This window comes from Coenobita brevimanus, chromosome 46 (genome assembly GCF_032717465.1).
Source record: "Coenobita brevimanus isolate Jiangsu-jjx chromosome 46, ASM3271746v2, whole genome shotgun sequence".
Classification (NCBI taxonomy): Eukaryota; Metazoa; Arthropoda; class Malacostraca; order Decapoda; family Coenobitidae; genus Coenobita; species Coenobita brevimanus.
The window spans coordinates 5429235-5443727 of NC_136999.1; positions in this window are offsets into that span (position 1 = coordinate 5429235).

The window sequence follows — 14493 nt, forward strand, 5'->3', positions numbered from 1 at the left end:
TGGTGCGGTGATGGGGGTATACTGTGGTGCCATGAATAGTGAATGTTGTTACCGGCTGACGTATGCAGCTTATGGTACAGTGGCTGCAGTTGGGGGGATGTGATGACACAAGTGAAATATATTTCACTGAATTATATTGATTCTTATTAAGACCAAAGCCTTTGTCTAATAATACAGATGTAACTATAGAGGTAAACAAATGGTGAAAAGTTACGGTATGGATGCAGAACTGTAACACTGTTGCAAAATTTTTTCAACGCCTTTTAATTTCAATGAGAGTTGCATCAAGATACCCACATGAAACTAATATTAATGGCACAGTAACAGAAAAACAGTTACGTTAAAATATATCCATGACACAGTTACGAAAGTGCAGTCACTTTAAGAAAAAGTCCAGTGACAAAAGGATATGCCCGTATCACAGCAATGCCGACGAAAAAAAAAATAAATAAATAAAAAGTAGCGTCACTCCATAACACAGTAGGAAAGTTATAACAGGTTCAAAGTAATTCCGCCGACCCACTTACGACAGAGAAAACATCAAAAGAAAATGGCATGTCGTAATAAGAAGGGAAGCAGTGAAGTTGTGGCTCTGGGACGAGTCAGTGGCCTCGCTCGATTGTAAATGTCAGGACACTAGACCCAACCTGAACCACCCACTGTCCACCTCACAATAATTCACCTCAGCCCCCCTCCACGCTCAGCTTCTCTCCCTCCCCTCCCCACTTCCGCCCCTTATCTCCTCCTCAAGGACCTCAACCCTCCTTCTTGTATAACCACCTCCTCATCCTTCTTCCCCTATGTTATGCTCCTCAACCTCCCTCCATTTACCTTCCTCTCAACCTCCCTTCTTTATACCTTCCTCATCAGCCTCCCTCCCATACACTCTGTTCCTCAACCTCCCTTCTTATACCTGCCCCTTCAACCTCCCTCCCTTTATGCCTTGTCCTAAACCCACTTCCCCTTTAGTTTCTACCTTTCACATCCCACCTAACTATACAGTAACAGTACTCTCAGTATAAGCTAAACCACTCGTTATGTACCTGAAAATAACTCAGCTCCCTGTCACATCATCAACTTCCCCTCTCTCCGTTTCTTTCTTTCTTCTTAACTCCCATCACCTGCCTTCATTCTCAACTGTTCACCTCTTCTTTCGAGCCCTCCCCTCATCCTGAGTTCCTCCTCTCTTCCTCAATTCCTCCCCACCACCCAAACTAAGTCCTAATTATTAGAAATCCACCCACATATCCACGTCACCGCACCCTTCCCCCTTCTATCTCTCTCAGTCCCAGCTCCAAACAAATTTCAACGGTCATCCACCACACCGTAACTCACTTCAGCTACCCCTTCCCCATCCCACTCTTCCACGACAGCATCCTCAACCCCTCACCACCACCCTCCTCCACCCTCCACTTCTTACTGTAGGCTACCTGTCTTATTTCGATCCATCCACCCCACCTCACTTCCTCCATCCACCACTCCAACTCTCGTTCCCCCATCCCCACATCTCCCCCTCTCCAACCCCTCCCCACCGCTCACATTCCATCCTCCCCTCTCTACTCCAACCACGTTCACCCTCCAATCTCTACTCCATCCAAACTTATTTCAGTGCCTCTACCCCTTCTCACTTTCTCCACCCTCAGCTCTAACTTCCCCTCAACCCAGCCCCACACTTCAACCCCACCCTCACCCTCCAGTCAGCCCACACGCCTTGGAAATGATTGCGTCTTGCCTCCGTGTGGAACTTGTGGAATGAAATTGCTTTTGTAACATAATTGACTTCTTTGCTCTCTGGTTTGCAATGTCGGGATTTCCTTCCGTATTTTTTTTCTTTGTGTGTGTGTGTGTGTGTGTGTGTGTGTGTGTGTGTGTGTGTGTGTGTGTGTGTGTGTGTGTGTGTGTGTGTGTGTGTGTGTGTGTGTGTGTGTGTGTGTGTGTGTGTCAACGAACAAAAATGATTTACCTGGCAGCTCCTACTGTATTTTTTTCTGTGTCATGAATTGGTTGGTGAGCAAACTTGAAACAAAGGGAAGTAGCACACAATAAGGCCAATGACTACACACATCAAAGGAAACCAAGGGAAAACCTAGCATAAGACAGGAGTAACAAAGGATATACATGCAACAAAAGAATATAATAAATCTGAAGTAAGGAAAGTACCCTGCGAACATGTACCATCGCTATGGCAGTAACATCCCCCCTTTTTGACTTTGACCTTTGATTTTGTTCACCCCAAATTTATTCAGTTCTTCTTTTGATGGTCCTGAGCCAGTACCGGTATGTTAATTTCCCGCAATTCCATTCAGTATTTTCCCTTATGGTTGTAAGCAAATATGGACAAAAAAACAAACTGAACCAAAACAACCTGCCCGGCGAGGTTAGTAATCCATGAACCCACACCATCTCTCTCTCTCTCTCTTCATATATATATATATATATATATATATATATATATATATATATATATATATATATATATATATATATATATATATATATATATATTTGAGGTGTCCGGAAGTAGAGGGGCGACATCACCAAACTATAGTTTCGAGAATTTTTAATTCAAAGCTTATCTAATGGTTCCTTTTTTTTTTTTTTTTTTTTTTTTTTTTTTAATCAATGTACGGTACTCGTCTTTCCTTGTAGATTTCAAATAAAATATAAAAATAATACAGTTCTGTTGATAAACGATTTTTTTTTGCATAAAATTCTACCCTCCATTTTTAAATGGCACACAAATAAAGGAAAAATCAAAGTTTGGTAATTTTTCTAAACTTCAGTGTAAACCAAAACTATGGTATGAACTATTTCCATCAAAGGTAAAACAATTTTTTAATGAATTTTTGAAATTATTTATTATGCAAAAACCGTGCTTGTATCGGTACTGTATATCCAGTATAAAATGGAAGTACTTCATAAACAAAACAAAAATATAAATTTAATTACTTGGAACACTTACGTCTTCAGAGTGCCGAGTAAAGCGCCAGTGCAAGCGGGTGTGTGTGTATGGTTTAGTTGCAAGTATCTGAACTTGGTGGTTCAAATCCGATACTGAACTCATAAACACACGTTCAAAATAATCTTGTGAGACAACATCAGCACTACAATGTTCTTTTTCGAGTACCTCCTTATAAGCCTTGTACAACTCGTGAATACTAAGCCCAGGAGGAAGATACTGGCGGTGCGGTCTTTTCGCTCGTGAGTAATGGCTCGTCACAGTCGGCAGACCTCTGATGTACTCCCGCACTCTCTCCTTCCTCTCATCAGACACTTTATTCGGGGGCGCATGTTTACCTCGCATGTCAGAGTCAATTGTACCAGTATCTGATACCTTTTTCAAAGCATTACGAACACGTTTTTCTAAAATATCATGCATTATAATGAATGCCACACGACACACTTTTAAATCCTCACCCTTCACGATCACTGTGTAAATCATGTTCCGTTTTATTCAGTTTTCCTGGTCATCACCAGCCACACTGGACCGTTTCACAGCACCAACAGACACACGGCCAACAATGTATACTGTCTGAGCATAATGGTTACCCAATGCCCAGAAATTATCAAAAATTTCCTGCACATTATCACCAGCAATACGAGTGAAACACTTATCATGGCACTGGCAGGGAGAACCAACGCGTCTTGCACGAACCTGATGTTTCCTATGGCGACTAAGCCTCGCCACTGTTTCTTTCTTCTTAGCTACAGCTTGTTTCCAGTTCTCAGGGTTCCTCTGCCTCTTCCTAGTTACCTTTGGTAACTGCACTTCACTTTGAGTGTCATTAGAAGACATGTTGATGCGTATAAATCGTATAATATGACAAAATACAGCACAACATCAGTAATCCTTCCAACACACGTGAGAGTAGCAGGGAGACGACATAAAAGCGATGCTACGCGCGTGCTGATTGGCTGAGCGGCAGGATGTAAACACGGGAGCTTCAGTTGCAGCGTCCTATTGGCTAGTGGCCGGACCAAAATATTGCCCCTCGGCCTCTACCTTGCAGAAGCATAACCTGATAGCCAGACAACCCCGAACTTCAGACCCTCACAATGCATGTGATAAGGGTGAGTTTCGCCTGCCTTTACACACCAATTCATAGAAAATGGGTCAAATTTATTCCGGCAAGTGAGAACAGAAATTTCAATGTTTGGCGAGGTTGCCCCTCTACCTCCGGACGCCTGAAATATATATATATATATATATATATATATATATATATATATATATATATATATATATATATATATATATATATATCAGCCATAACTAGTCCACTGCTGAACAAAGGCCTCCCCCAACCTTTTCCACGAATTCCTTGATTGAGCCAATCTTTGCCACGTTTTCCCTGCAAATTTCTCTATCTCATCTCTCCATCTTCTGTCTGGCCTTTTTCTGCTACTATTACATTCTCTTGGTGTCCACTCCGTCTGCCTCTTACTCCATCGGTTATCCCTTATTCTTGCTATATGGCCTGCCCACCTCCAATTCTGTTCTTTTATAACTTTTATAATATCTATCTATCTATCTATCTATCTATATATATATATATATATATATATATATATATATATATATATGTGTGTGTGTGTGTGTGTGTGTGTTTGTGTGTGTGTGTGTGGAGAGAGAGAGAGAGATGAAAATTATCGTCGGTTGCATATGCCTTGTGGAAGAGATAAGGAAAAGAAGAGAGCAGAATCCTCCTATGTCGCTTGTTCTTCCTGTAAGACGTAATCTTAAAATACAACAGGGAATTTATCGTAAATATCTTTATGTTTCCGGAGCCTGCGTACGATGTAATGTATTGTGTGGTATCCGAGTATGTTAACACCGAGCTTATTTTCCACAGGTATGTTGACTTCGCTGCAGTGAGGATGCTTGAGGAGAGGGGTTCTCAATGAAGTCTGAGGTAAAGTTAAGCAATAAAATCCGTAATTACCCATTATTGTTACAAGGAGTTGTGCATTGTAAGGTAAAAAAATGAAACGGACAATGAAGAGCAAAAAACAAAATAAAATATAATGAACTCTGAATTGTACAAAGGCGTATTCATCGACCACGAACCTGTGTCGTATCACCGTAACTGCAGTCATTGTAATCCTCAGCTGATCTAACTGTCATTAATTAACCAGCCAGGCCCATCGCATTCACTTCAGATTAATCAAGTAATTTAAGGTTTATGGAAATTCAGATTTAGTTAGATCCACAAAGGTCCATTTTTTCTCATTCGGATAGGTAAGATCCATTCAAGCTTTTCATATGCACTCAGGCACTCTCAGGTGAAGTCAGGTTAGTTGAAAACCTATTAGCTCTACTCAGGTTCATTCAGCGCCGTCACATCCAGTTTGACTCATCCACATCAAATCAGGTCCAATCACATCCGTACCTGTCAGCTTAGATCAGTTATATTTGTTCTTGCTCATTTCAGTCGTATTCAGACCCAATTACATCTGTTCAGGGGTTTTCAGGCCACTTTAGACGTGTGACTCCAATCAACCCATTAAAGTTTTCCCTGTCCTTTAGGTCCCTTTAGTCCGTCAGGCCCATTCACACCAATTTGGGCAGTGCGTGTGGAATAGTCTTTAGAAATCAGCATTATCGGGAAAGTGGATTTTGAGAGTGCAGTTAAGGCTTTTCAAAACTAAGTGGAAGGGATGATGTGTGCAGAGTCAAGTGGGTGGGTTAGGTGGAGACGATGGAGGACACCCGTGCATTCTGGGTGAAGTATATGCTGTGGAGATGAGTGTTGTAGGCAGGTTGGTAAGTTTCATGTCAAAAGTAGGGCAACAAGAAAATGTGTGGGATAGTCGGACAGGAGTGGGTAAGGTGAGTGGGTAAGGTGAGTGGGGCGGGTGGGTTGGGTGATGACAGTGGCAGGTGGAAAGGCAGGGGTGACGTTGGCAAATGGGAAAAGATTCCTCTCCCAGTTTCCATGTGGAGGGACGGGGTAGAGAAAGGGTGGGGTAGGTAAAGGAGTGGGTGGCATACGAGCTGGTGTCGTGCGAGGGGGGGCACGGGAGGACAAGCACACAACGAAAAAAGGGCGTCGTATGAGGGGCGGATTTCGTGGTGGAGACGAAGTTTTCTTAAAGTGTGTGTGTGTGTGTGTGTGTGTGTGTGTGTGTGTGTGTGTGTGTGTTGCTTGTTTGTGGTGTGTGTGTGTGTTTGTTTGTGTGCGTGCCTCCATGCGTGGGTTGGAGGTTAAAAATGGGTCGGGTGGGTGTGGAGGGTGGATGGGGATTTTGGTCGGTGTTGGGGTTGGGCGTGATAATATACTCTGAATAAATGGACATTGTAGGAATGGGTGTGGCACTTGAAAGGCGAAGAGAGAAGCGAAGAGGGGAGATCAGAAGGCGGGAGAGCAGACGAGAGAGGAGAACAGAAGGAAAGGAAAGAGGAAGAGAAGGGAGGAGAGTGGAATGAGCGAGGAAAGCAGAGGGAGGAGAGCAGAAAAAGTGAAAGGGGGATGGAAAATGAGTAAACACGCGATGCTTACATATGCTTTGTTTCCTATGACGCAGTTAAAAAGCTATGAAAACATCTACGACAAACTAAGTAATGAAGCTTCCAACGCCTTTACGATGAAAACAACAAACTGAAAGATGTAATGCAAAGGGAGGTGTGAAAAATGTTGCAGCGTTAATCAGCAAAAGCCTGTATGTTAAGAAACTTGCGGGAAAAAAAAGTATGTTTCAATTAAAAACAAAGAATTTCAAAACATGTTAAGAGAGACTCATCGTGATTAAAGGAAGGCACAGAGATTTCTGGAATAATTCTGCATATCAGTATGCAAAAAAAGGTTTGCAAATTAAAGAAAAACCTCCAAAACGGGAAGAAAAGTTACACTGGCAAGAATATCCCGCGTTTGTATAAATTACTTATACTCCTTCGGTGGGAAAAAGGTGATGATGATGACACTGATGATGTTTACGAGTTCACTTAGGCCTTATTTAAGCAATAAACCCCAATCTTACTTTGAACTCTACATCTTTTGGACCACTTTCACCCGGAACGATTTAACCCACTGGACCATCAGGCGTCCATTCATTATGTATATGGCTACCACCCAGCTTAGTAATTGGTTTCCCTGGGTACTTGAAACTACATGTCTTTTCACTCAGTGCAGAGTCACCTAAAGACTGCTTATGTACTGGTTGCCCGATGAGCACTTGGACCTAACACTCAGTGCAAAAAAAATCACTCTGATTTTGCATAAATTAATAATAATAATAATAATAATAATAATAATAATAATAACAATAATAATAATAACAATGCGAGAGAGAGAGAGAGAGAGAGAGAGAGAGAGAGAGAGAGAGAGAGAGAGAGAGAGAGAGAGAGAGAGAGTTTTGCGCCCTGTCCCCTTTTTTCGTTAAGGGCTAAGACTTTGCCTCTGATTAGAGGACTTAGGTTTGGAGCGTGTTGCACTATATGATCGGATGCCCTTCCTGATGTCTACCAGTGACCCCTGGGTGGACTCGAGCCTCCGACGTGAGAGGATGAGCGCTTGGCCAAAAGGAGAGAGATTTATGTCCGCGAACTAACACAAATATGTGCGGAAAAGAACATTACAAAGGTTTAACTTTTTTTTTTTTTTTTTAGTGGAGAGTCAGCGGTTTGACAGTTTCCGTCTGGTATATGTGGAACGCATCTGCAAAGAAAAGACAAAAAGGGTTTCCGTGTAAGACGAAGGCGGAGTTAGAATTCTGGGAGTTTAAATGATGTGCGAATGATTATGTGGTCCATATCACTGGATATACTGTTGATAATTCTTCACTTTTATACTTTCTCTGTCTTTGTTTCTGAAACAGGTATTTCACATTTTCAGGCTGGAAAAAAGGTCTGTGGTGGTGGTGGTGGTGGTGGTGGTGGTGGTGGTGGTGATGATGATGATGATGATGATGATGTGGTGGAGGAGGAGGAGGAGGAGGAGGAAGAATGAGTTTGTGATCTATACAGTAAATGGATAATTCACAGGTGGTTTTTCTATGCCATGAATATATTAATTATTGTTGGTGAAATATGATAGACACAGAGTAGGCTACGCTCGGGAAACATTATTAAATATTTGAGTCAGAATCCGGGGTTTGTTCTTGCTGGTGAGTTTGTTGTGTTGCTGTTACTCTGCTGTCAGTTCCTTAATTCAGAAGACGAAATTGTGTTTCGTTCTTACTATGAGTATCTCCAGACGATTATATATTGCTTACGGGATACATTTTGAACATAAATGATTAAATTTAGACTTTATTTGGCCCTTTTCCACAACAGACCCTCCTTAAGTCAACAAAATATTGTAACCTGGCTAAAAAAAAGAAAATATGGGATCAAAGTGAGGGAATTAATGATGTTTGTGTGCATTTTGACGTTCGCGATGGTAATGTGCTATTGTTATCGCTGTCACTGATGTCGTTGGCCCTCTCGCTATTATGACACCTTTTCTAAAACATTTTCGTGCTGCCATCTGACGATTTATCCAGCTGAGGAGAATCCCAGACAATGGAAGAGTTATGCGATACTACAGCTAACACTTCCATTCTTAAACATTCTTAAAATACCGAATGAAATCGTCTTGAGATAAGCTGAGTAAAAAAAATACGTCATTTTACTTAAGAGGGAATTATATGCTACATACGCTGTTGTAACTGATACCAATGATAGTGTTATTTCTTTTGCTTTTGTAGTTTACTCAGAAAACAATCTGATTTTGGATTTAATGATCTCTCTCTCTCTCTCTCTCTCTCTCTCTCTCTCTCTCTCACACACACACACACACACACACACACACACACACACACACACACCATTTACCCGACACACCCATTGCTGCAATAATTCAGTCACCCTAAAATCAAACAATTCTATTCATCTGAGTGAATCATGAAAGAATCTCTATTAATTATATCGGTATTGTGGACGCGTTAATGGATTTTATGTGGCCTTGCAGCAGACGATTTCATTCAGCGGTGCATAATCCTGTAGTTTATCGTCACATTCGCCATATATAGATCGTTTGATTGTTAGACCGAAAGAAAGGTAGCTGCTTTGAGGTTCAGTTTTCTGTCTATCTATAGTCAGTCCCGTAAGAGGTGGCCGTTTGTCTTTGAGTTAGCTAGTTGTTTAAGTAAATCACTTCATGTAGAGAGGTTCTTTCTGTAAGCTGGATCAGATCATCGATCATCTAGTGGTAGCAAGAAAACGATTAACAAGGCGTCCTTTCATAGAAGTGAATAAAAGGTATATTTTCAGCCTCTTTATTAATAGACAACATTTCTAAGATCAAAGTCCCCTGGTGAAAGCGGGAGATGGCCTAGGAGGAGGAAGAAGAAGAAGAAGAAGAAGAAGAAAAGAAAGACAAGACTACCTGTCATCTGTGAGCCAAGTAGACTGTAATAATACTGTTAGATGAAAACTTGACAATTATGTATCCATCCTGGATGACTCCTAATGCTGGCTGAGTGACATGTGAACTCAAGCTGACTCTAAACAACTTTTTTTAATAGCTTTTCCATTTACTATGAATACTTTCTGAGATTTGAGTTTTCGACAGAGACAGACACACAGATACATGTACAAAAATAATGACCATCGGCTTCTTCTGCCTGTAACTCTAAACAACTCTTATTTATAAATTTTCCTTCTACAGTCAGTATTTTCTGAAATTTGAGTTTTCGACACAGACAGACACACACACATAATATATTTCATACAAAAATAATGACTACTGACTTCATCGACCTGGCTCAAAAATGAAAAAGAAAAAAGAGGAAGAGGAAGAAGAAAGAAGAAACATGCTCTTATACTGAAAGAGTAAATATCATGGAAACAACATGGGTTTGAAAGGTTCTGCTAGTTAGGGGAGGGGTTTAATGACACGTTCCCTCCTCCTTGGGTTCTGTTCCCCCACAAGATATATAGCCCTGCCGTTGAGTGCTACAGGTGTTAAATGGGATTAAGTCTTCCCGCACAGGCCCCTCTCTTATCTCCTGGCGCCTCCGACCCCGTGGGGAGCCCAGAGATTTGAGAGATAACACCCACCATATTCACAACCTTTCCTGAGGTTGGACAAATGAGTTTGGTGGAAAGAGTACATAGAAAGCGACGATAACAGGAGGTCTGGTGGCCTATGACGAGATTATCTGCTGGAAAAAAGTTAATTCCGATAAGATCTTACCAACACGCAAGAGAAAAGGATAGAAAAGAAGGCTCTTCCCCACCCACTACACCGTCCGGTTAAGCTAGCAGGAAAAAAAAGAAAAAAAAAAAAAAGAAACATGCAAGCTGAAAAGAACAAACATGCAGTGTGTAATATTTATTTTACATATGGGTAAAAAAAAGTAAACACAGTCGAAGAATATTCTAATCAAACATCTCCTAGTCGTGAGCGTCATTTCAACCTGGAGATATGTGACACTACGTTAGTTTACAGCCTATAGACTCAAAATATTTGTCTAGGCGAAATGTAAACGTATCAGTAGCTTTTGCACCAACTACTTGTTGTTAGTAGTAGCCTATTCCATTGTTCCAATACGTAAATTTTAAAGTAGTTTTTCCCTACATTAGCGTTGCATCTCCTGCTTTTGAGTTTCATTCCACTATTTCTTTTCACAGTATCATCCTGTATATCGAACAAATTGTCACATCAAACATCGTCAGATTTGTTAAGGATTTTAAATACTCGTATTAGATCTCCTCTGAGTCGTGTTTGTTTTTTTTTTACATATTTAGTTTCTTCAGTTGCTCTTCATAGGGTGAATTTCGCAGCGATGTGATCATTATTGTGGCTCAGCGCTGCACTCTCTCGAATCTATCTTCTTCCGTAATAAGATTCGGGGACCACTGCTGTACACAGTATTCCAGGTGTGGTTTAACTAATGACTTATAAAGCTTAGGAATTACATCAGGCGTTTTATGATCAAAGGTCCTGGCGATGAAGCACAAAGGTCAAAATCAAGGTCACGGATATTCAGAGGGCTATCACTTGAAACCAGTTAAAGATAGAGATATTTACTATGAAGAACATACAGGAACTCGTTATATGGGCTTTCATATGGCACCAAGACCTTTGACCCTGAGTGACTTGAAAGGTCAAACTCAAGGTCACGGATATTCTGGAGGCCATAACTCAAAACTCGTTGAAGACAGAGAGATGTTTCTTATTATCAACATATAGGAAGTTCCATACAGGACTGGTGTACTAGCATTTACGTAGGAGATTGAACATGCCAGTCGGTTTTATGGAAGATCAGTACAGAACGTTTTAACGAGATTACAGTGATTCTTAAACTGTTCCTTCCCCTAGCCGGAAATCGAGCTCGCGTCCTTTATAACAGCAGAACACCTCTCTAATAGCTCGGCCACCACCTCCCCCATTGTCTTCACGCATACAACGCCAATGTACTGTACTGCATAACCAAACTAAAGGGAATAATAACCTCTTGAATAAGATTATATTTTCATGGTTATTCTTACTAACTCCAAAAAATCTAGCTCAGTCTGGGAGAGACCTCTCTTAATGGAAGGGATAATGAAAGCTATATATAATCCCATCAGTTAAAGAAATCTCTCCTAATCAGAATAAAATCATTAAGATGCAAGAAAAATGAAATTAAGATACCGTTTTTAGACTAAGTTTGTAGTGTGAAAAAAAAGCGAAAAAACAAACAATTTCTTGAACCTGTACAGCTACGCAGACATGGTTTTATTGTAAATTGGTACAAGAGAAAAATTGACAGTCCGAAAACGATCTCTCATATTTGTGAACTACTATGGAAACTCGGTTGTCCTGCAATTAAGGTTAAGATCCTTGATGAATAGGTACACAGTCAGGGGCCGAGATGTCTCCTTTGAAGTGAGGTGTGGTGGTGGTGTGGTGGAGCCGACTACCACGGTGACGAAACCTCCAAATTTACATGACAACACGGCACAATTTGCTTTCCTATTCTTCGTCTGCCGGCTATTTTCTCTCGCTCTCCCTCCCTCACACATCTCTCTCTCTCTCTCTCTCTCTCTCTCTCTCTCTCTCTCTCTCTCCTATATTTCTTCCTGCGGCTTTTATTTCCACTCTTCTGACAGCAGTTTGTCTGCTCCAAGGTATTTCTTCGTCTTTGTCACCATTATTTATTCTATTTTCTCCCATTTCCTTTCGTACCAGCGCTCTTTCTATTGCCTTTTTTACCCTATTTCTTGTTCTTGTTGTCTTTGTCTCTCCTGTTATTATTGCTCTTGTTCTTCTTTTCCTTCTTCTTTTTCACTTTCTTTTTCTCCTTCCGGTCTTTTCGCCCCTTCTTGTTCTCGTTTCCTTTAGTCTGTATTTTATCACCTTTCAATTTCTCTCTTATATCTTTCATCGTCTTTGTTTTCTTTATTATCATTACGTTATTACTTTCATTTATTTTTTCTTCTTTCCTCCTCCTCCTTCTCCTCCTCCTCCTCCTCCTCCCTGGTGAGACTGTGTTGAAATGGCCGCTCTTGTCACGTAAATAACAGGACGGTAACCTGCGGTAATTAATGGCCTAATATACTGGACAGGTGGGAACAAGGAGAGCAGGTGTGGAAGGTGTGGAATGGTCGCAGTTGTGGAGTTATGTAGTTATGGTGGCTGTTTTGGAAGTGTGGCGCTTGCCTTGGGAGTTATGGTAGTTGTGGGGGCTGTGGGGTTGTATGGTAGTTGCGGTGATTGTGGTAGTTGTAGTGGCTGTGTGAACTTGTGGTGGCTGTGGAGTTGTGGTAGTTGTGTGAAGTTATGGTGGCTGTGGAGTTGTGGTAGCAATGGTAGTGGTCGTGGATGTGGTGGTTGCGGTGGTTGTGGTTGTTGTGGGAGTAATGATGGCGGCTGAGTTATGGTCACTGTGGAATGGTGGTCATACGGTTGTTGTGGAGGTTCAGTAGTTGTGGAATGGCAGTTTGATTAATTGCGGTAGTTTTGGTTGCGAAATTAATATTGTTATGAGTGTGGTAGTGGAGTTAAACGTACTGAGATGAGTTGGTGTTGTAGTTGTGAAGGTGTCGTAGTTGTGTAGGTGCTGTAATGGTGGAGGTACAGTAGTTGTGGAGATATTGTAGTTGTGGAGCGACTGGTGTTGTGAAGGTGCTGTAGTTGTGAAATCAGTGAAGTTGCCGAGGTGCTGCAGTTGTGTAGTTTCCGTAGTTGTGGAATTAGTGCAGTTGTGGAATGAGTGTTTTTGTGGTGCTGTAGTTGTGTAGTTGTGGCATTATTGTAGTTTTCTAGGTACTGTAACTGTGCCACTAGTTGAGCTGTGGACTTAATGTAGCTGTGATGTTGTTGTAGTTGTGGAATTAGTGTAGTTTCAAGGTGATGTAACAGTGGATTAGGGATGTTGTGGAAGTAGCATATTTGCGATGTTTCACATCTGGAATTATTGGTGAGGTAGTATGCGTGTAGTTTTGGAAGAATTGTAGGCGCCAAGGTGTTGTAGTTGTGGAATTATGGAAACCGTGGTAGTTATGAGGTGTGGTAATTGTGGTACTGTCGTTGTGGAGTTGTGGTACTAGCGCAAGGTGTGTAGTGTTGTAACTGCAATTGTGAAGTTGTGGTATTAGCGATATGTTTATAGTGTTGGTAGTTGCCAGACTCTCCCAGGGCTCGGCCTACTGTCAGCTTTGTTCCTAAGTTACTCAGTTTAACAAGCAATTTGTCACGTATTATAACTTGCTGCCGTCAGTCCCGTACCCCTCCACTAAAGTATGCAATCAGCACTATCGAACAGATAATAGGTCTTTCAAATGAATATCATACTTAGAACCTCCAGATATATAAAAGGTGAAAAGAATATATTGTACGCATGTCACAAAAAATGTGACTAAAAGAACAAGTAAAGGAACACAAACAGATGAGAATATGTATTTTAGCACGCAGATTTCCTGCATCCCTCAGCAGGCAACGCATCTCTCTCTCTTTCTCTCTCTCTCTGCGGTTTTCGAGGCGAATGAGGAGGTATTAACTGTTCCTCTCCTTTCCTCTCTCAGTCCCCTAATCCTAATTAAGGACACAGAGCCACATGAAAATAATAATTCTGTGTAACTTGGTCTTGTCTTTAGGAGGGTCCGGCATGTACAGCGAACACTCCTCTGGTTGTGGCAGTGTGATAGCCGTGGACCTGACGTAGTTGTGGTATTAGTTCGTAGTTGTGGGATTCCGGTAATTGTGGATCATACCCGTGAAGGCGATCCAGATGTGGAAATAGTGTAGCTGTGAAGGTGCTGCTGTTGTAAAAGTGTAGTTCTGGTAGTTGTGGAAACAACAGTTTTGCAACTGTGTTGGATGTGAAACTGTGTATGTAAAATTTATGTTGGCATGAGTTACTGAGTTAGTAGAGTTAATCTTGTGTACGTGTAGCTGAGTTGACATGGTGGTAACTGCGAAACTGTGGGAGTTGTGGAGTTCTACCATGGAGGTCTTGTAGTTACAGAATTATAGGAACTGTGGTAGTTGTACTGTACCATTGTCACTGTGGAATAGTTGCAAAATT